General features: G+C 35.1%; 1 protein-coding gene across 1 annotated transcript in view; it reads left to right on the top strand.

The window, feature by feature from the left end:
- DPYD (dihydropyrimidine dehydrogenase) overlaps positions 1 to 23,134 on the top strand; it is a 1,058,206-nt gene that overhangs the window by 669,889 nt on the left and 365,183 nt on the right.

The raw sequence follows: 23,134 nt of genomic DNA, 5'->3' as shown, positions 1-23,134 counted from the left end.
GAAAGGTGTCCAAGCAGTTTCCAAGGCAACACCTCCTACTTTGGGACAGCTCCAGTTTTTAGGAGTTTTTCCTGACATTGCATCTGAAATTGCCTCTTTACATTTTCCATCTATTGCTTTTCATTCAGTCTTTTGGAACCAAATTGGAAAAAAAAGTGTGGTTCTTCTCTTGTTTTTCCAGGCTAAATATCTCCCAGTTCCTTTACATTTATCTATGTTCTTCTTCTTCCAAACCTAAGCACAATATTCCAGGTGAGCACTGATGAGGGCAGAATGCAGTGGGACTGTCACCTCCCAGTACTGTAAGCTATGCCTCTCTTACACATTTGAAGATTGCATGTCCTCTTTGGCTGCCACACTACACTGCACACTCAGATTGAACTTACAGTCCATTAAAAGCCCCAGATTTTTTTCTGGCCTGTCCATAACTGCTTTTCCAGTCTTACACTTACAAAGCTGATTTTTGTTTTTGCTATTGTTCAGTCATTTTTCGGTCATGTCTGACTCTTCATGACCCCATTTGGGGTTTTCTTGGCAAGGATACTGGAAGGGTTTCCCATTTCCTTCTCCAGATCATTTTACAGATAAGGAAACTGAGGCAAAAAAGGATTAAGTGACTTGCCTAGGGTCACACAGCTGGTAAGTGTTTGAGGCCAAATTTGAACTCAAGAAGATGAGTCTCCTTGACTCAAGGACCAACACTCTATCCACTGTGCCACCTAGCTGCCCCCTTTTTTTGGTTTGTTTTTACACGTGTGTTTATACGTTTTCCTTTATCTTTACTGAATTTCTCTTCATTACATCCACTTAATATTCTAGTGCATGGAGTCAGCACACTACAGAATGATGATCAAGTCCATCCCGCTGCCTGTTTTTGTATTAGACCCCTAATTAAGAGTTCCTTTAACATTTTTAAATGCAATAAAACTTTATTTAAAATTTAAACAAAAGAAAAAAATGTCTACTTTAGCATAACAAACCCAAACATTGACTATATATTTTTTAAAACGGGGCAGTGGGGGTTAAGTGACTTGCCCAGGATCACACAGCTAGTAAGTGTAAAGTGTCTGAGGCCGGATTTGAACTCATTTCCTCCTGAATCCAGGCCTGGTGCTTTATCCACTGTGCCACCTAGCTGCCCCTATTCCCTTAATTTTTAATTTCCTTTATATTTTTGTGGTCATTGTGTAAAGTATTTTCTTGGTGCTACTTTACTTTTCTTCATCATCATAGCTAAGCATGTCATCATAGTGCCTTAAGACTTGTCAAGTGCTTTACAAATAGTATCCCATTTCATCCTCATAACAGACTTCTGAAGTAGGTTCTATTAGTATCCCCATTTTAGCATTGAGTGTCACACAGCTATTAAGTGTCTGAGGCTGGATTTGAACTTAAGTCTTCCTGACTCCAGACCAAGCATTCTATTCACTGTGCCATCTTATAAGTTCACATGAGTCTTCCTGGGGCAGCTAGGTGGCACAGTGGATAAAGCACCAGCCCTGGAGTCAGGAGGACCTGAGTTCAATTCAGGCCTCAGACACTTGACACTTAATAGCTGTGTGACCCTGGGCAAGTCACTTAACCCCAATTGCTTCACCAAAAAACCAAAAAAGCAAACAAAAATATCACCACAAGAGTCTTCCCATATTTCTTGGAATTCTTTTTATCTGTCATATCTTATGGTGTAATAATAACTCACCATTCCATTCTTATTCTACAGTTTGTTCTGTCCTTAACTGATGGGCATCCACATTGTTCCAAGTTCTTTGTTATACAAAAAGTTCTGCTGTAAACATTCTTATACCTCTGACTTCGCTTCTGTGTTTGACCTTCCTGGGACATAGAGTCAGTAGTGGTATCATTGGATTAAAGAGTATTCTTAAACCATTTGTATAGGATTGTCATTCTTTTATATTTATCCTCCATTATCTTATGTACTTGGTAAAATTCTTTTAACAGTTGTAGAATGACATTCCTAAACCAAAATCCTATTAAAGCAGATCCCATCGCAATGAAAATTACCATATTTATTTAATTCCTTCAGTGGACTCATGCTCTATTGATGTCAATACTTAGATGTTGGTACAGATTGCAAATCAGTAGTGCCTTCTCATCCTTTGAAATCCTTGACCCCTTCTTTCCCTAAATGCTCTATGTAAATGCAACCCATCATGGTAAAAATATTCCTTTGATTCTTCTAATAGTTTGTGAATGATTGGACAACAGTGTTCTACAAACATTATGGCTACATGTCTATAATTCTTCACCCTTGTTACATGACCATCCCAGTTTCTTTTCTGACCATAAAAGTCCCTCCGGATATTTTACATGGCAGTACTCATATATATTTCATGACATTGGATCTAATACTAGAGGAATCTTTATTTTTACAGATGAGGAAACTAAACTCTTGAGAGCTTAAGCAGTTTATCCAGGGTTAAGATTCAGTATCTAAACCCAGGTACTTAGATTCCAAGTTCATTGCTCTTTCCATCAAATCTTTATGTATTGGTACCATTAAGTCCTTCAGACTTCTTATACACAACAGGCAGTTATATTTCACCTTTTAATTGTTTATAATTTTGTTTACTATGATTTTGTGATTCCATGATATAAAATGAGAGAATATTCATGTTATAAAAGATGGTCTGTACACCAAGGAGAAGTCTAGGATCATTGATAGCATTGTACAAACTCATAAATACAATGAAACTTTATCCCTCCCCAATTCCAAGCCATGTTCATCATTCATTTAAAATAACTCAATAATTCAATGGTCTTTCTCTCCAACTGTAGATCATAATTTGGGCAAGATGGGTTTTTATGTACATATTTTTTTTTGCTATAGATGACTAGACTAAACTAAAACTAGTGTACATGTATCTTCTTGAATTGTTCCTCTACTACTCTGGGTCTCAGTGAATTCAGCAAACTCCCATCTGCGAACAGAAGCATTTCTCAAACCTTTTCCTTTGAAGATATTGTACAAAATGAGCTCTCTACCACTTGTAGACACCTTTGAGGAGCATAGGGGAAATTGTTGAAAAGAGATATTTCAATGGTCATGTCTTGCATCAAATTATGTACAATTTTAAAATATGGAGAGCAGATGCTTAGTTTGAGACTCATAGTTTTGGAGAGTATCTTTTAGCCTTTGTCAGTTTTTAAAGGTGTTTCCTGAAGAAAATCATCAGTAAAATCCTTTTCTTATTTTTATCTGGGCTCAATCATTGTATGGTCCATTCTTCTTCTAAGAACTTTAGAGAGGTGAGAAAGTAGCCATGTAGTTACTAATGTCTTCTGGTTCACCTTTTTTAGAGGATGGGATAACAATACCATCTATAATCTTTTCCATTCATTTGGAATCTTTTCATCTTTGAAATCTTGAACCTCACTTCATAAGTGCCTCTCACACCAGGAGTGTATCGTAGCCATCTTGAACCAGCTTGGGAGAGCTGATTATTAAAATTTTAGTCTGAGCATTTATACCTTGAAATCAATAAAGCTACAAACCAGGGTTTGGTCTCTTGTTTTTTTAATTGTTTAGATTTAACAAAGTATTAATAATAAAGATTAAACTCAAAAGTGTGTTGTATGTACATTTTTTGGGGGTGAAATGCTAATTGTTAAACATTTACTAGCACACACTAGCTCACCTACCTCCATGATGGATTTATTATATATGCATTTGCTCTGGTACAGCTGCTCTCTTGACTTCAACTTCTTAAATATAATTGTCAGCCCCTTCTAAAGTGGTGGAGTACAAATTTAGTGGCACCACAACAGATGAGACTAAATCATTGTGGAAACACTGGGATGTCTATCTGTTCCATTTCACATCAATTTATTGTTGTCCTTTGACTCATAGCTACAAATGCTCCTGGCATGTGATCTGGCTCATGAGTGCCTAATGTCTTCAGGCTCCACAGCTTTGAGCTGTTTTGTTAACTGGCACTATTTATATTCTTCGTCTAGCCTCCCCTGTGAAATTATCAAATGAAATTGTTCTCCAAACTGGTGTTATCCTTGGCTATCATGTCTTTCTCTCCACTTGGCCAGAACAAATGTTTGCTGGCTAAGCTGGTTTCTGGGCTTTTTCAACCTTGTCTTGGGATAATCAGTTGTTTGTTTGTTGTTCATGTCCCATTTTTCAGAGCTGACAGCTTGTTTAACCAGGTCAGATCGGTGCTCCTATAATTGGGCAAGGTGTCTTCTCATCTTTATCCTTTTCTCTAATTTGGTATTGATTTTGACCTTTGCTCCAACAAGTCAATGATCTGAGTGAACAAAGACAGCTCCTTCTAAAATGACTGCTAATTCTGGGATTAGAGTTAATTAGTTAAGATAAAGCCAGTTTTCTTTTCTCATATGAGGTTTGGTGCTCACAATGACCAATACTCTCATCTTCTCTTCTTGAAGAAGGTTTTCATGGTAAACAGGCTTGAGGTCTCTGAGGAGTATGTAATCATTTGGTTCCTTTCCTTTCTTTATCTCCAACCCAATTTTCTAACAGGCTTTTCGCCATCCTTCATCATGCCCACCATCATTTTGAGGTCTCATCTTAGTGCAAATTGATTTAATTTCAAGGATCTTGTCAAGTTCTTTGTAGAATTTCTCTACTTCATATTTTGTAATAGGTATTGACATATATGCTACAATTATCTTCCTAATGGTCTTTTTCTTTATGTTCATTGTGAGAAATGCAAAGTAATATGACCAAGTATCCAGTTAAATTACTTTTTATTACCTTTGGCAATATGATGAAACTGACCTTATCAACTCCTTTACCCTCCCTTCTGAGAGGAAACCATGAACCATCTTTCTATTTAGCTACAATTTATTTGTATGCATGTGTGTACATACATACATATATATATGTATATGCATATAGGTATGGATGTCTATATACATGTAAATGTGCATATACTCTATATAGTACGTATATACTATATCAAGAATGTCAGTATTTCTATAGTTCACTTTTTCAGTAGGATATCAATTCATTTCAACAAGAAGAAAAAATTTTAACCTTTACTTCCAAACATACACACACACCTCTCACCAAAATGAATGTTTGTGATGATATATTGATGAAATAATATCTTTTAAAAAATCAAATATTGGGGGCAGCTAGGTGGCACAGTGGATAGAGCACCGGCCCTGGATTCAGGAGGACCTTAGTTCAAATCTGGCCCCAGAAACTTAACACTTACTAGCTGTTTGACTCTGGACAAGTCACTTAATCCCAATTGCCTCACCAAAAAAAAAAAAAAATCAAATATCACAAGTAAATGGATAACTCAGTCCTACTTCAACATTTCAGGAATCCATGATTCTATCCATGTGAGTGTTTTTTTTAATACTAAGTACTATTAATATCCCCATTCTACTGTTGAGGATACTGAGGCAAACAGGTTAAATGATTTGCCCACGTTCACACAGCGAATAAGTGTCTGAGAGTGGATTTGGATTCAGGTCTTCCTGACTTCAGGCCTAGCACTCTACACACTGTGGCACCTACCTGTCTCTATTTACAGAATAAATATAAAGTAATATTACTATTACACTTATACATATATTTCAACTGTATGTTTGCATTCATCCTAGAAGTATTTCAAGATATTTGCATCTCAACTCAAAATATTGTCACTAACTTAAAGTAAATACATTTTCCAGGTAGAGATGATATGACAGAATACAGTCTCCCCAAAACACACATGAATAATGATGAATCCCTTAACAATGATACATTATCCCCTTGATCCTGTGTGTGGGACATTTTTGTTTTCCAAAAGTTTCCTTTCATCATCATCATTTATATTATTATTAATAATTAATATTATTTTAATAACATTAATAATGATGATGATAGGGGCAGGTTAGGGACTAGATAAGAGGAAAGAAAACAAGAATGCAAATGCAGATCACAACACATCCAAGTCCTCTGTTCCTGTGTAACTCTTCTCTGTTCTCATAAGTATCCTTACCCACAAGCAATGCAGCCAAGTACAAGGTCCTTCTTTGCATTTCCCTGGACATTATCTTGGTACCAACAGAGCACACAAGTTGTTCATCAGTTATCTCTTGCTCTTGTCATGTGACTTGCTCTGCTCTTTACTGATTGTCCATCTCGATATTATCATATATATTTTTTTACCTTTCTTCGTGTTTCTTGGTTGGTAATATTATGGATGGTGATGTGTTGTAGTTGCCCCTTCAGGCAACTGTCAATAGAATGCAAAATAAATTATTACACTTATCTTTATGTTTTTAAATCTCTCCTCAAAATTCAATTTATGCCTAAATCATTCTGAGGTACTTTGTATATATGCATTCATTAAACAATCATTTACCTACCATCTGCAAAACACACTGTTAAGTGATAAGGGAGATACAAAGGTAATTAAGACATAGGTCCTACCTCAACAGGGCTTAACATTGAACAGAATGGTTTCAAATAAAGTCTCAAAATCAACATTAGCTAAAATAAGTCACTAAATACCAATGGTATAACTTCAAAGTCTACTGTCATGGAACATTTAAATAAGTAGCATGTCTGATGCTACATGGCCCTATGGGCACAATTAAACCCTAACTCTTCCAATTTCTCAGCGATGCAAAGGGCACTATGTGACAATCTGGGAGAGTGAATAACATAGAGGGAGGTAGTTATCAACCTCAAAGACCCTGGGAGTTGTAGTTCTTTCGGAGTTTAATAGATATTTGGAAATTGACTCATATCTTCCAATACACAAGTGAAGAAGGCAGTTGTCTTTCTCAACTCTGCACCTTTCAAAAGCAAAGCCAGAAATCTTTTTGAAAAGAATGTTGCTGAAATTTTATACTCTATCAGCAAGAACAAAACTGTGGTCAAGACAGATTATTAAGGAAAAGCCAAGGAGCTTCTAGATTTAATAGAAATCTTCCACTGGAAAGAACAACAAGTTCTAAGGGCTCTTTTGGCAAGTATAACTCCCAAGACCTTTTTGGTCATTCAGTGCCTTGCTACAATTCTGAAAGGAACAGCCTAGTGACAGACCACATGGACTGGAAACTCTAAGGAACAGGGATGATGAGCTGTAGGCCTGCCATAGAAAGGGAGTATATTCCCCTGCATGTTGATGTCCCTGGACAAAATTCAGTTCCATGTTAGAGTCTGATTTTTTTGTTTATTTTTTTCCCTGGAGCCTATGATTTTATTGCTATTAGAAGCTCTCAGTGAGGAAATTCCCTCTATTAATGCAGATCTGGAATTCTTCTGCCACTTAAAGTATTAGAGAGCTCTGTGAGGGCAATAAGAGTTTTAAGAAGTGACTTGCCTAAGGTCACACAGGCAGTATATGTCAGAGGTAGAACTAGAACACAGGTCTTGGAACTGGAGGAGATGTGTTGCCATTTTCCCTCTGATTTGTGTTACCTGGGTGAATGTGAGACAATATATTAACTCTCTGGCTTCAGTTTCCTCAACTGTACTAGATGACCTCAAAGGACTCTCTAAATATATAATATTGGTTTTTTTACTAGGTAGAAAACACCAAAGATCTTCAAGGCTTGTTAAGAAGTATAGTAAGTTAAGAATTTAAGATAAAACTTTTTTTAATGGGACTAGAAGGGGTCTGGACCTCTGATATCCTTGGTGAAGGGATTTCTCAATGAAGAAACTCAATTTACCCATGGTTAAGTTCAGACTTGAACCCAGACCTTCCAGACTCCTATCTGTACAGGTTCTTGATCTAGTATCCTATATAATGCCTCCCTTTACGTTCTGTGTTACTTGCCAGAATAAATAAATATTAACCAAATACTATATATATATATATATATATATATATATATATATATATATATATATATATATATATATGTATATATATATATATATGTATATATGTATATATATATATGCACATGTATGTGCATATATTTTCATAATTAGTAAGAAAAATAGATTGTAGAGTAAGATATAAAAGAATACAAGTTCTTGATACAATAGATCTCTGACAGATGACATTTTGCCTATTTTAATAATTACTTTGCTAAAATTTACTTTATCAATTGTTCTATGAAAACCCCTTATGTTTCCTAAGAACCCAGATCCTTAGTCATCAGTGGTATTGGGCCAGGGACTTCTGGCATGTGTACACTCTTTCTTGCTCCCCATGGGTCTGGTTTCATGTCCATTCTATTGCTTCATCAGAATTAATGCATCTTGGGGCAGCTAGGCAGCGCAGTGGATAGAGCAGTGGCCCTGGATTCAGGAGGACCTGAGTTCAAATATGGCCTCGGACACTTAACACTTACCCAGGGCAAGTCACTTAACCCCAATTGCCGCACAAAAAAAAAAAAAAAGAAAAGAATTAATGCATCTTATTTAGCACAATAGCTACCAGAGTGGAATCATGATTTGAGAGATGAAAAGGAGCTTATTAAGCTCATCCAGTCGAACACCCTCATTTTACAAAGGAAGAGACTAAGGAACAGAGAGGTGATTTTGCTGTTTTTTTTTTGGGGGGGGGTTGTTTGTTTTGTTTTGTTGTACATGGTTACACAACCACTCAATGGATAGATGGGAGTAAGACCCAGTTTTCCTGACTCCTAGTCCAGAGCTCTTTCTACACTTAACCTTTCTTCCTATATGATCTCTCTGAACTCCCCTAAACCTTCCTCAATATGGTGGGGTCTCTGCCTATACTGTTCTTATTGCTGGGTTTTGATCCAGTCGCCTTTGGTTTAGTCCTTGCCTGCCATTTTGCATTACTCTCTTTAGAGCTGGAGATCAATTGATAACTCAGTTTTCCACACCTGGGTGAGGAGTGAAGCTGGGGAGAACTTGAGAGAAAAGAAGGATTTCCATTTTTAAAAGAGAAGAGCACGATTGCAGAATCTGAGAATCTTCTCTCTCAAGTTGTCCCCTCCCCCCTGTGCAGGTATGGTTCATTGAGTAATTCATACTATTAAATATCTCCTTTCTCTTTTTTTGTGTTTTGTTGTTACATTCTCTTATATCTTTCTCCCCTATGGTACTTATCACCTAGTTTCTTATATTACTATTGTTGTTGCTATTGTCATTTTATTATATTTCATAGAATTGCAGCATTTCAGAGTTAATAAAGATCTCACTCACCATCTAGTCTAATTCATCTCTGGAAAAGTTTTTCCACTACAGTATTCCTGACAAGTGGTCATTCAGCCTCTTCTTGAAAGCCTCCCTTGAACTGGAAAACCTCTACATCCTGAGGCAGCCCATTATACTTCTGTAGAATACTAGTTCTGAGGAAAGTTTTTTTGTTTTGTTAAGCATGGTGCCTTGCACATTGTTGGTGCTTGAGAGATACTTGTCGAGGCTTAATTTGACTCTTTGCAATTTCCATCCATTATTCTTAGTTTTGTCCTCTGGGTCCAAATAGAATGCATCTGATTCCATTTCCAATGATAATATTTCAAATACTTGAACACAGCTCTCATGTTCCTCCTAAGTCTTTTCTGCTCCAGACTAAACATATTCAGTTCTTTCTTCTAACCCTCCTATGAAATTGCATTCCAGACCCTTCACCATTCTGATTGTGCTCTTTTGTGTTTATTGTATCCACATGTTTGTGTGAAGATGGCAGACACAACATACAGTAGATATCATCAAAGGCTCAAGTCATAAGTTCAAGTCAGGGGCTATTTTCTTTTTAAGGTTTGTATCCCCAGAATGTAACATGAAGCTATGTCCTTTGTAGATTATTGATTTGTTAGGGACTATCAGAGCTTGCATTCTTCTAGCCCAGCCTTTGAGAACCGAGGATCACCTTTGCCTCTACCTTCACTCTACTATAAGGCATAAGGGTAGGACTTTTGTGGCAGATTACCATTTTCTTTTAAATTTCCTAATAGTTTTTAAAGAACATTTTGTGGGGAAAGTATTTGTTGTTATGTGTCTGTGAGATATAAATCTCCAAAGAATTGAAAATAAATGAGTATCACACAGAAGGCAATGAAGAGGCCCATGGTAGGTGAGATGAGTCTGCAACGTATAACAAATAAGAAATTTCAAAGAACAGAAGCAAAGCCTGTCAAGGGGGAAAATGTTTTATCAAAAAAGGATAAGGGAAGCACATGTCAAGGGTGGGCATTAACAGGGAGATAGCCCAGGGGTCTCACTCTTAATCTTGCAATGTAAGGACAAAAGAAATAAGGCCCCAGGATATTGGGTGGATTTCAGTGATAGTTAGCATCACTGGAGAACATACCCACATTGATAAAATAGCAAAGTCATTTAAGCGTCCATAGAGATTTTGAAACCGCATGATGTAAAGGATGGATGAAATGCCTCATAGTTAGGAAGAACTCAGTTCAAATCCTGCCACTGACACCATGTATTGACTGCTGGCGAACTGAGTGATTGCTGGCAAATCACTTAATCTCTCTGTGTCCCAGGTCACTTCCTAAGACTGTTTCAGATCAGTTGCTGACCTGACTGGGTAAAGGGAGTTTCCTTAATCAACAAAATAGCAAGTCTGGATAGAAATAAATTATATCAATTACCTCCCAGCAATATAAATCTACACTGAATTCCTAAGGAATGTGTACATTACTGGTTTAGTGAGATTTAGAGATTTAATTTGCAACTTCTTACTTAAAGCCTTGGTCAGGATGGCTATTTTAAAAACATTGTCAGTCCTAGGAATTCTCAAGATAGATCACACTAAATGCACTTTTGTAACCAAGCACTCAAGAGGAAGATATTACAGATCTTTTTTCAGGAGTGAATAGAAAATGTACAGTTTGAACATTCCTTCCTCTCTCTCTCTCTCTCTCTCTCTCTCTCTCTCTCTCTCTCTCTCTCTCTCTCTCTCTCACACACACACACACACATACACATACACACACACACACACACACACACACACACACACACACCACTGCTTTGTCTTTTCAGATTCACAAAAAGTGAGATAAGTTCTTTAAGTTGGTAACAAAGCACACTGAATGGCTTCTGTTTATTCAATGACTGCCTCTTACAGCATCCTCTCTGTCTCTTGTTATCCTTTATAAAAGATAGGTACTGTAGTTGGAATCAGGCAGACCTCAATTCAAATCCCATTTCAGACATTTGCTCACTGTCAGCTTGGACAAATCATTTGAATTTTTCTGGGCCTGAGATTATTTTTCATTTACAAATAGTAGGTCGGACTCAATATTTGCTAATATGGCACCATTGACTAGGAAAAATATAGTTATTATTGTGGAACCTGGAAGTTCAAAGTAACTGAAACATTGCCAGAAAATGGCAAAACTAATTTAGTTTCTTTTACTGATTGACGGCTTTTGTTTTTTACATAATCATAATTTCTTCTAGTATCCCCATTCTGTCCCATCCCTGAGAACCACCATATATGAGAAATTATATTTTTAAAGCCAAAAAGAAAGTGAAGAGAAAAAAATCAGTGTAACTGATTAACGCATTGAAAAAGTCTGAAAATACATGCAATGTTCATTACTTGTGCAAGGGGATGGATTAGTAGTGTCTTCTCATATTTCTTCTTTAGAGCCATGGTTATTCTTTATAATTTTTCAACATTTACTATTGGTATTTTGTGCATGTGGTTGTTCTTTCCATTTAAATTGTTGTAATCATTTTGCATATTATTTTCTTAGCTCTACTTACTTCACGTTGCATCAATATATATAGATTTTTCCATGATTCTATTTGTCAAATTTATCATTTCTTATAGCAAAATAATATTCCATTTCATTTATGTACCATATTTTGTTAAGCCATTTCCCAATTGATAGGTATCTACTTTATTTCTAATTCTTTGCTGTTGCAAAAAGTGCTGCTATAAATATTTTGGTCTATATGGGGACTTTCTTAGCAGTAGCCTCCTTGGGGTATTAACCCAGTAATGGAATCTCTGGGTTAGAAAGGAAGGACATTTTAGCCACTTTATTTGCATAATACCAAATAGCTTTTCAAAACTGTTATACTGATACACTGCTCCACCAATGCATCATTGTGCCTATCTTCCCATAACCTCTCCAATGTTGAATATTACCATTTTTGTCATCTTGGCCAATTTATAGGCTATGGGGTTAAATCTCAGGTTTGTTTTGATTTGTATTTCTCTTATTATTAGTGTTTTGTTGTACTCTTTCATGTGGATGTTAATATTTTGCAATTCTTTTGAGATTTGTTCATTTATATCCTTTGACACCTTAACTATTAGGAAATGGCTACTGGATATGTGTATGGATAGACAGAGAGATAAATAGATAGATGTGTAAATTTTTCTAATGCCTGAAATGTGCTTTTTCCTTAACTGTACAACTTATTATTCTTGTCTTCCTTCAATATTCAAATCTTCCATGAAGCCTTCCTATATTACCCAATTGGTGTTTTCTCCCTTCTCAAAATTCACTATATTACGCTAAATTGTTTACTTTGTGGATCCTTCCAGTAGAATGGAAGCTTTTTGAGGGTAGAAACTATTTTGTTTTTAATCTTTGAATCCTCACTGCTAGAACAGTCCCTTGTACCTAGCAACTACTTAATAAATGTTCATTGCATTTAATTACATTAGTAATTATGCTTCAATAGTGTAAAGAATTAAAAATCAAGTGTCCAAATATACAGTATGCTCTTTGATGTAACAATCTCATTGTCCCTGGAAGTATTCAATTATAGACTAACTTCTATTCCAGATGTTCCAAGTAGAATTCCTACATGTCTGGGGTGAGAAATTGTTACAGATGCTAAGATTCTCTTATACTAATGACATAATGTAGCTAGAAGGTGGAGAAGGGGGGGGAGGGGAGGGGAGGAACTCCTTGCTGGGTTAGGTTAAAAGAAGTTTCTTTACCCCAGTGTCACTCAGTCCCTTTTCTATTTGAGTAAGTAGAGCCAAAAAGTTGACAGGTTCTACCATGAGTTTCTGACCACAAATCTGGTGATCACTGAACTGAAAGGCCCATGAAAAAGAAATTTATTTCAGGAAAAGTTGAGAGGGGCTGTAGGGACCTGAGTTCAGAATCAAAGTGACTTAAGCAGAGTTAAGAAGAGTCAAATAGTACTAAAAAAAAGTTTTGAAGAAGAGCAGTTAATGGAAGAATTCTAAGACAAAGTCAAAGGGCAAGTCTGGGGTCCATAGATCTTCTGCATTTCCTGGTGCAATGTGGCTGAGGAGCAATCTTTAGAGCCATTGGCTGAGGCAAGCTTGGGTAACTACAGAAAACTTCACTGTTGTTGACTAAGAAACCTAAATATGAAGCAGACTTATACAAGCTTCAAGGACACTGATTGATAGAAGAAGACTTGTAGGTGGCCCTAAAGATAGTACCTCAACTGTGGTCTGTAGCTGATACAGAAAGAGAATTAAAGATCAGGGAAACAGCAAACTAAAAGAATTACCACAGCAGTGAGCCCCATCCCCATCCCCCAACCCCATACTAGTTGGTGGCAATGGCTAAAAAAGCTGGCGAATTAACTATAAATGCAACATCCCTAATATATGTTATAAAGTGTATTAGGTGATCCTGAAAATAGTCAGAGCTGACAGGCAGAAGGAGCAAAGAAAATTCTTGATAGATAGTACCTGAAACACAATGCTTCGCATGAAATAGTGAAGAGAACAATCTGACAAGGAGTGGGTCCAACGGGAAGCAGAGTGATGATATCTGTGGAAGCTATTGGCAGCTCTTCGGTATGGGAAGAGTGAGTTGCCCCTCAGTGCTTGTGCCCTGGTCACATATGGTCCCTACATTTGAATCCCCTTTTGCTGGTGACATATCCACATGTCCCTAATGTGTGAAGATTGCACTTGCATGTCCTTTAAAGATGCATTTTTTCCCTTTGAGTATTATGCATTTTGGAAAGAGTGAGCTTAAGGTTAATGGATAGAATGTTATATTATCACACCATTTATATTGCTATTTAATTAAAATGCCTGATATGACAGTAGAAGAGCTCCTTTGTTACAGATACCTAGAAAGTCATCAGGCTAACTGGTTTAAAAAAATAGCAAAACCCATTACTGGAGGCTCATGAGCCTTGACTGGTAGAAGATTCTCTGATCCGCAGAATATGAGGATTTAGGGAAGCTAACTAGATGAACCAGAATGAAAGTGTCTACATGAGATATTTATGTGTGTATATTGTATATGTGTGTGTATATATATATATATATGTATATGTATAGCCTTATATCACTATCTACTCATCAGCCTTTCTGTCTGACTGTCCACCTATCTGTCATTTATCTATAAGTTAAGGTCCAAAACCTACTGTAGAACAGCATGTATTTACAAAAATAAATCTTAGGAAGAAAAAGTTAAATGGTCAGCATGAATTAATTTGTTCATTGCTCTTTTTTTTTTCAACTTGAGACATTACTAAGCATGGGATTATCCTTTAGTGTATTTGAAATAATAGAGAATAGAAATGGATATGCATGTGAAAATTATCTGAAAATGTACAGAGGAACCATAACAAAATTAAGGGAACATTTTTTTCAGTAATTATGACTATTATTTCTGAGTTGGACAATTTTTTTTAAAATCATATATACCTTACATTTCAATGTCATTCATACATAGTGCTAAAAGCCTACATATTCCATAAAGACTTTTAAAAATTATTGTGCATTTATTTTGTATTTCTATATCTCACCTAAATGATAGGTGACTTGACATTTGTGTTATTAATAGTCCACTTGAAAAGCATACTGTTGGTATCCTTCACCTTTGACTGACCTCAAATTCCTATCTATAAGTGATCAAATTTCTTCTTATGGATCATAACACATAATATACCATAAATCACGTGTTTGTATACTTATATTTGAGCATATACATATATGTGTGTGTATATATATATAAATGTGTATGTGTATGAATATATATATATATGTATACACACATACACACACATACACACACACACACAGGCAAGCTCTTACAAAACATAGGACAATGCCTGAAATTTAAGTGACTAATAAATACTTCTTGATTAATTTGTTATAATCTACAGAAGACTATGTTCTTTGTTGACATAAAAATAATTTCAGAGATAATAAAAGGCTATTTGAAAGATTTTTCTCCACCAAGGAATTCCCCATGCATATGTGAAATCATGAGTACCATAAAGATTAAACAACAGAAACTTTTGCTCAACATTCACTGATTATAAACATAGTGAGGTATAAACCAAAAAGTTGAATAGTGTATTGCCAAGGTGGTTTACCACTGCCATGGAGGATATCCAGTGCAAATTCCAAATGGTAGAGGGATGATTTTTTAGATATGAATATGCCTAGAAATAATAATAATAGCTATCATTCATAGAGAACTTTACATTTTACATAGCACTTTACAAATATTATTTCATTTGATCCTCACAACAACCCTGGGAGTTAGGTGGTATAACTATCCCCATTTTGTAGATAAGGAAGCTGAATCAGAGACTAAATGAATGACCCAGGGTCACATAACTAGTAAGTGTCTGAGACCAGATTTTAATTTTGGATCTTCCTGACTCTAGGTCCAGCTCAATATCCATTGTGTCATCTAGCTACATCTAAAAATGATGTCATTGATCCCATCAAGCTCCAAAACATTGTAAAGACACCCAAATGAGATCCACAATCACCATGAGAATTCAGCTTAACTAAATGTTGTGGGGAGGGAAGGGATAATAAATGCTTGTTGATAGAGTAAGACAGGTGTTTGAATGTACAAGCTATAGAGCATGTCCATCAGTAGATGATAAACCTAAGAAAGTTAATGAAGATAGACAATGAACTAGATCCAAATTTGGACAAGAGGAGAGAGCAGGCTGGATTGCACTTGAAAAGATATGTCGCACCCTTAATGAATAAAACATTATCCCTGAAATAAAGCAAAGGAAAACAAAAGTTTAAAAACCCAACCCTCCTCTCCCCTCCATATCAATATTCTGGTAAGAGGTAACATGTCATTGTGGCTACAAATTCAGGAAAACTTGGTCTCAGATCTGGCCCTAAGTCACTTCCACCCTCAGTACTCTAGGCAATTCTTTGAAGCTATCAGATACAGAGAAGGGGCTGTCCTGGATTTTCAGAAAGACTTCTCTCACCTTGGATTTCCTTATGCCAATTAAACCATAGATCTAGACCCTACCCTCATTCCTGTCATATTCTTCTGTTAATGCTTTATGAATAAAAATGTCAGGTCTCCAAAGGGAAATGGAAAGACACATTGTGAGTTCAAATAAGCATATTATCAAGGGGAAAATGCACCTTAGAAGTAACTTTAAAGGTATGGCTATTGGAAGGAATCATAGTAGCCATCTAGTCCAAAACTTCTTAAACTAACTGTGGGTCGCAACGCCATGTGGAGTGGCATAACTGAATGAGGGGGTTGTGAAAAATTTCGCAACAGTAAACAGTTATGTATACTTTTTTTTATATACCTACATAAAAATTCCTTGGGTAAAAAGGGGTCACAAATGGAAAATATTTAAGAAGCCCTTGTCTAGTCCATAACATACATGAAATCCCTACTATAATATATCTGATAAGTGGTTGTCGAACCTCTTCTTAAAAACTTCTAAGAATAAAGACCCCATCACTTCTTATCTCATGGTAGCTCGTTTCACTTTCAAAAAGATCTGATTTATAGGAAGTACTTCCTCACAAGAATCCTAGGGCTTAGCATAGTGCCTGGCATGCAGTAGGCACTTAATAAATGTCCATTGACTGACTAACTACTCTTTGAGTCCAACTTTCCAACCAGATTTCAGTCCATCTCATTATATTACCTTTTATTCATGCTTTTCCATATTCTTACAGAGGAGGACATAAAATACTTTATCAAAAGATTGGTTAATGATGATCCACAGTATTCCTTTCATCTACTGTTTAGTTACCTGTCAAGAAAGGAAATGAGATTAGTCTGGCATGGTCTGTTCTTCATGAAGTCATGCTGACTCTTCATCATTACCACTTACCTTTCTAGATGTTTACCAATCATCTGATTAAAGACCCCTTCACAGAGTTTCCTAGAAATTAAAGTACAATAAATAAATTAATAACCAGGGAAGGAAATGTGCCATACAGTTAAAGAGACCAGTGGATAGTAATGTGCGCCTTAGGTGACCATGCTATGTCAATATATGTAAAGAAAAGCTTGATTATATTAGGTATATCTCCTGTAGAGAATTTATAGGAGAAAATGGACAAGAAGTTACCCACAAAGAAAAGGAATTGATTCTTCAATATATTTTCTGAAATCATCAGAGCTATGTTGTTTATAGAATTAAGTAGATTTTATTGACTAGATGACTCCAAAATAATGTTGATCATTATTCATTCATTTGTTTGTTTATTTAATTGCTTGTTTATTTATGTGTTTGTTTGTTTGTTTTTGTATTTGGTTATTTATTTAATTTATCCTGAACCAGAACAGGGTACCAACTCATATTTTCTGCTTTAAAATTTTGTCAGCTTTGATCAGTAGGCCCTGTTATTTGCTGTGTTGTGGTAATATAGGAAATGTGGACTGACTGGTCATATTTCTATGTAATTAAAATAATAATATATACTATTTATATAGGTTTATCATTTATAATTTTTAATTAGTTAATTCCCAAATGAAATTCCTTTGATACAGGATGGCATTATCTATATTTTACAGATGAAAACCTGAAAAGTGAGGTTAAATGACTCGTCCAGAGCCTCACTGAAATTTGGTATAACAAATATGGAATTAGAATCTGAAGCTACCCACTCTTAGTTATGTGGTAGGTAGCAAGCCATGGTATTTCTGTGCTCATAGACAAACCTCTAAGAAAGCAGCATATATTATGAAAATTTCCAATAAAATATTTAAAAATTGGATTATGAAAGCAAAAGTAAGGAAGGGATGTTATGAAACAGTCTAAATGTTCGAGTCAGCTTTTCTGAATGTGGAAGGAAAAAATCCAGTCTTAAATGAAAATAGGCAAAAAATTCTTGATTAGTTAAAAATAATGGAGGCACTGAACTTTTGAATTTACTCAAATCCATCATTAAGTAAAAAAAAAAAAAGGGGGAAGGCCAAAGGAGTTAGCCATCTAGATGGGAAGAGAGCCTTTGCAAAGGCAATTACTGACCAATAAGAAATGATGAAGTACTATCATAGTACTGAGTATTTATAAGACCTTGAAATATGACATTAAAATCATGGTATTAAAGAAACTGACTAAAGGACAAAGCTGGCCTCAAACAGAAATCATAGATTAAAGAAATTCAAGCAAAATTTCTGAGTTTGTACCTATGATTCATAGGTCAGTGAAAATTGTTAAGCAAAAAGAGAGTTCTTTTACATTTCCTTCCAAATGAACTTGTAAACTGCTCAGTGTTCTTATGTTGAGATCTCATGAGTAGGAAAAATTGCATCATATAACAATATTACACTTAAAACAGAAATTTGTAACTCTAAGGAAACTTCTTTAGCTTTCAAAGCCCTTTATAATCTGCTGCATCTTCCCCTACCTCTTTAGTCTTCTTTCTTCTTATGTTTAGGGGCATGATGGTAAATGTTTAACAGCAAGTTCTCTGAAAAACACTGTACATTTTTAAATTTAATGTGAACAGGGACAGCTAGGTTGCACAGTGGATAGAGCACCAGCCCTGGAGTCAGGAGTACCTGAGTTCAAATCTGGCCTCAGACACTAAACACTTACTAGCTGTGTGACCCTGGGCAAGTCACTTAACCCCATTTGCCTCACTAAAAAAGAAAAAAGAAAAAAAAAGAAAATTTAATGTGAATAAACTAGGCATACACTAATATCTCATACCTATATATCAAGCTCAAAATGGATACATAATTTAGATTTAAAGGATGATATCATAAGGAAATTTTTGGATCATGTAAGACATCACTTGTCAAATCTATGGATAAGGGAAGAGTTCATGACCAAATGAAATAGAGTGGTTCACAGGAGGTAAAAAAGATACTTTTCATTTCATAAAGTTAAAGAAATTATTTATAAATACTTAAACAAAACTAATATAACCAAAATTGATGAAAAACAGGAAACTTAGAAAAATTCTTGGAGCAAGTTTCACTAATTAAGGTCACATTTCTGAAATATATAGGGAACTGAGTCAAATTTAAAAGATTAATAAAAGCCATTCCGCAATTGACATATAGTCAAAGGTTATAAATAGGCAGTTTGCAGAGGAGGAAATACAAGAAAACCAAAGAATTGGAAATTAAAGGGGTGCCAATCTATTGGGGAATGGCTAACCAAGTTGTGGTATAAAATTACAATGAAATACTATTGTGCTGTAAAAATGATGACAAGTGCTGGTTTCAGAAAAATAGGCAAAGACTTGTATGAACTAAGTGAAGAGAGAAAACTAGGAGAATATTTCATATGACTACAATATTGTAATGATAATCAACTTTGAAGGCTTTTCCATTGGTTCTTACTGTTAGTCTTCCCTCTGTTGATTATCTCCAATTGATCATATGTGTTTTGCCAATATGTGATTGTTTGCATGTTGTATCCTCCATTTGCTTGTGAGCTTTGGGACTTCGGAGAATGCCTTTTGCTTTTCTTTGTATTCTCAGAATTTTGGCACAATGCCTAGTGCATGATGCCTAGGATTAGGATCCAAATTCCTAACTCTTCATTATATGGTAGGTAATAGGCCATGGTATTTTTGTGCTCTTATATAGTGACTGACTAATTGGATGTGTGTAAAATTTAATCCATTGAAATTAGGTCACACGTCTCTCATTAAAACTCTGAAAATGGTTTTATTTATGAAATATTAATAAGAGATTGAATATGATAGAGAGTAAAAAATATTTAAAGCACAATATGGAAAATCTGTTCGAATTAGGAGTGATCTTGTTAGAAATAATGTTGTACTGATTTTCAATGATATTCTTGCCTTAAAACTAACCTATTGAGATATTTTTACTGTTCTTAGCAATATAAAATGGCTGACCAGTAAAAAAAAATTTCCCCAAATCTTTTGTAAGTTTCTTAACATGAACATTTATATTCTACAATGATTCATATATATATATATATACATACATACATACATATATATTTCAAATTACTTATAAAAATTATTTTAGCATTTAAAAAAATTGAGTTCTAAATTCCCTCTCTTCCTCCCCACTCCCTCCTTGAGACAATATGCAGTTTTTATATAGGTGATACATGCACAGTTGTGTCCTTTGAAATATTGGGGACCTTACACCTGTTTCTGTTCTAAATTATTGGAGAACTAGGCTGGGGTTTCTGAGATACTGCTAGTTCAATGGTTTTCTTTCAGTTTTATCAATTTATCCTTGAATTTTCAGGATTTCCAATTTGGTTTTAAATAAGGATTTTTAATTTGTCCTTTATCTACTTTTATTTTTTTTAGTTGAATGCCCAATTCATTGATTTGTGCTCTCTATTTTACTGACAAAAACCACTTAGAGATATAAATTTTTCGCCAAGTATTATTTTGACAGCATCCCATACATTTTGCTATGTTGTCTGGTTGTCATTCATTTTACTTAAATTATTGATTGTTTCTATGATTTGTTCTTTGACCCACTCATTCTTTAGAATTAGATCATTTAGTTTTCAATTAAATTATAATCTATGCTTCCATTGCCCTTAATTTAATGTATTTTTATTCCATTATGACCTGAAAATGATGCATTTAATATTTCTGCTTTTCTGTATTTATTTGTGAAGTTTTTATACTCTAAGACATGGTCAATTTTTTTTCTGTGGCTGCTATGTATCACTGATAAAAAAAAGGCATATTCTTTTCTATTTCTATTTAATTTTCTCCAGAGGTCTATTATATCTAACTTTTTAAAAATTTTATTCATCTCCTCAACTGCTTGTTTATTTTTGGTTAGATTTATCTGATTCTGAGAGGGGAAAGTTGAGGTCCCTCCTAGCATACTTTTATTATTTTCTCCTATATTATTATTGTTTCCTATAACTCACTTAAGAATTTGGATTCTATACTATTTGATGCATATATGTTTAGTTATTTACTTGTTTTTCATTGTCTATGGAATTTTTTTTGCAAGATTAAGTTTCCTTGCTTATCTCTTTAATTGGATCAATTTTTGCTTTTGTTTTTTGTTTTTTTAAAGGGATTATTTATTTGTTGTTGTTGTTTTGTGGGGCAATGAGGGTTAAGTGACTTGCCCAGGGTCACACAGCTAGTGTGTCAAGTGTCTGAGGCCGGATTTGAGCTCAGGTCCTCCTGAATCCAGGGCCAGTGCTTTATCCACTGTGCCACCTAGCTGCCCCCAATTTTTTGCTTTTTCTTTATCTGAGATCATGATTTCTACCCTGCCTTCTTCACTTCGGCTGAACCATAATAGACTCTTCTCCAGCCCCTTATTTTAATTCTGTGAGTGTTTCTCTGTTTCAAGTATGTTTCTTGTAAACAACACATTGTAGAATTCTGGTTTTTAATCTACTCTGTTATCTGCTTCAGTTTTATGAGTGGGTTTATCATATTCACATTCACAGTTATGATTACTAACTGTATATTTCTCTCAATCTCATTTCCCCCCTTTTTATCCTTCTCTCTCTTTCTCCTTTTCACCCTTTCCATCTTGAAAATATTTTGCTTCTGACCACCAATACCCCAATCTGTCCTGTCTTTTATCACTCACTCCTTCCTCTTATTCCCCTCCCCTCCTACTTCCCTTTAGGGTAAGATAGATTTCTATACCCAACTAAGTGTATATATATATTTTGCTATTGTCTTGGATCATTGAATTACTGAGAATAACTTTCATTCACAGTTCTTCATCAAACAATATTTCTGTTATTGTGTATAATGTTCTCCTAGTTCTGTTCACTTCATATTAAAAAAAATATTTTAACATGAAATTGGGGTAAGGAATTTTAAAAATATTTTTGTTGTTGTTTTTTGTTTGTTTGTTTTGCAGGGCAATGAGGGTTAAATGACTTTCCCAAGGGTCACACAGCTAGTTAAGTGTCAAGTGTCTGAGGCTAGATTTGAACTCAAGTACTCCTGAATCCAGGGCTGGTGCTTTATCTACTACTCCACCTAGCTGTCCCAAAATATATGTTTTTAAATTGTGTATGTTTGCCCCATTTTATCAAATCTGATAAAAATAAGATTCAAGCATTTCCTGCTACCACCCATCTCCCTCTCTATTTTAAAAGCTTTTTATGTACCTCTTTCATGTGAGATAATTTACCCCATTCTGCTTCTTCATTTCCTCTTCTTTCAGTGCTCCCTCCTTCTCACCCCTTAATTTTGTTTTTTTTTTAATATTTTCCCATTATAGTTACATACCCATGCCCTCTATGTATATTCCTTCTAACTGCCCTAATATTGATAGTTACAAGTATCATCTTCCAATGTAGAGATATAAACAGTTTAGGCTAATTGAATCCCTTATGCATTCTCTTTCCTGTTTTTTATGTTTCTAGTGAATCTTGTATTTGAAAATCAAATGTTCTGTTCAGCTCTGTTCTTTTCATCTGGAATAATTGAAAGTCATCAATTTTATTAAATATTCATTTTTCCCCCTGGAGGATTATACTCAGTTTCACTAGGTAGGTGATTGTTATCCTAGCTCCTATGACCTCTGGATCATATTCCAAGCCCTCTGATCCTTTAATGTAGAAGCTACTAAATCCTGTGTTGTGCTGACTGGTGGCCCTGCAATATTTGAATTATTTGTTTCTGGCTGCTTGCAGTATTTTTCTCCTTGACCTGGGAGCCCTAGAATTTGATGAAAATATTCCTGGGACTTTTCATTTGGGGATCACTTTCAGGAGGTGATCAGTGAATTCTTTTAATTTCTCTTTTACTTTCAGGGTTTTTTTGTTTTTGTTTTTGGATGAGAAAGATGATATCTAGGCCCTTTGTTTGATCATGACTTCAGGTAGTGTAATAATTTTAAAATTATATTTCCTGGGTTAATTTTCCAGGTCAGTTGTTTTTCTTTTTTTCCAATAAGATATTTTATATTTTCTTCTATTTTTTTTTCATTCTTTTGCTTTTGTTTGATTGTTTTTCTATGTCTCTTGGAATCATTAGCTTTCCCTTGCCTGATTCTAGGGTTTTTTTTTTTTTGGGGGGGGGGTTTGCTTTGGTTTTTTTTAGTGAGGCAATTGGGG

The sequence above is a fragment of the Dromiciops gliroides genome, chromosome 4, assembly GCF_019393635.1.
Source record: "Dromiciops gliroides isolate mDroGli1 chromosome 4, mDroGli1.pri, whole genome shotgun sequence".
Classification (NCBI taxonomy): domain Eukaryota; kingdom Metazoa; phylum Chordata; class Mammalia; order Microbiotheria; family Microbiotheriidae; genus Dromiciops; species Dromiciops gliroides.
Note: the sequence above shows the minus strand (reverse complement) of the source record. Positions and strands in the feature narration are given on the sequence as shown.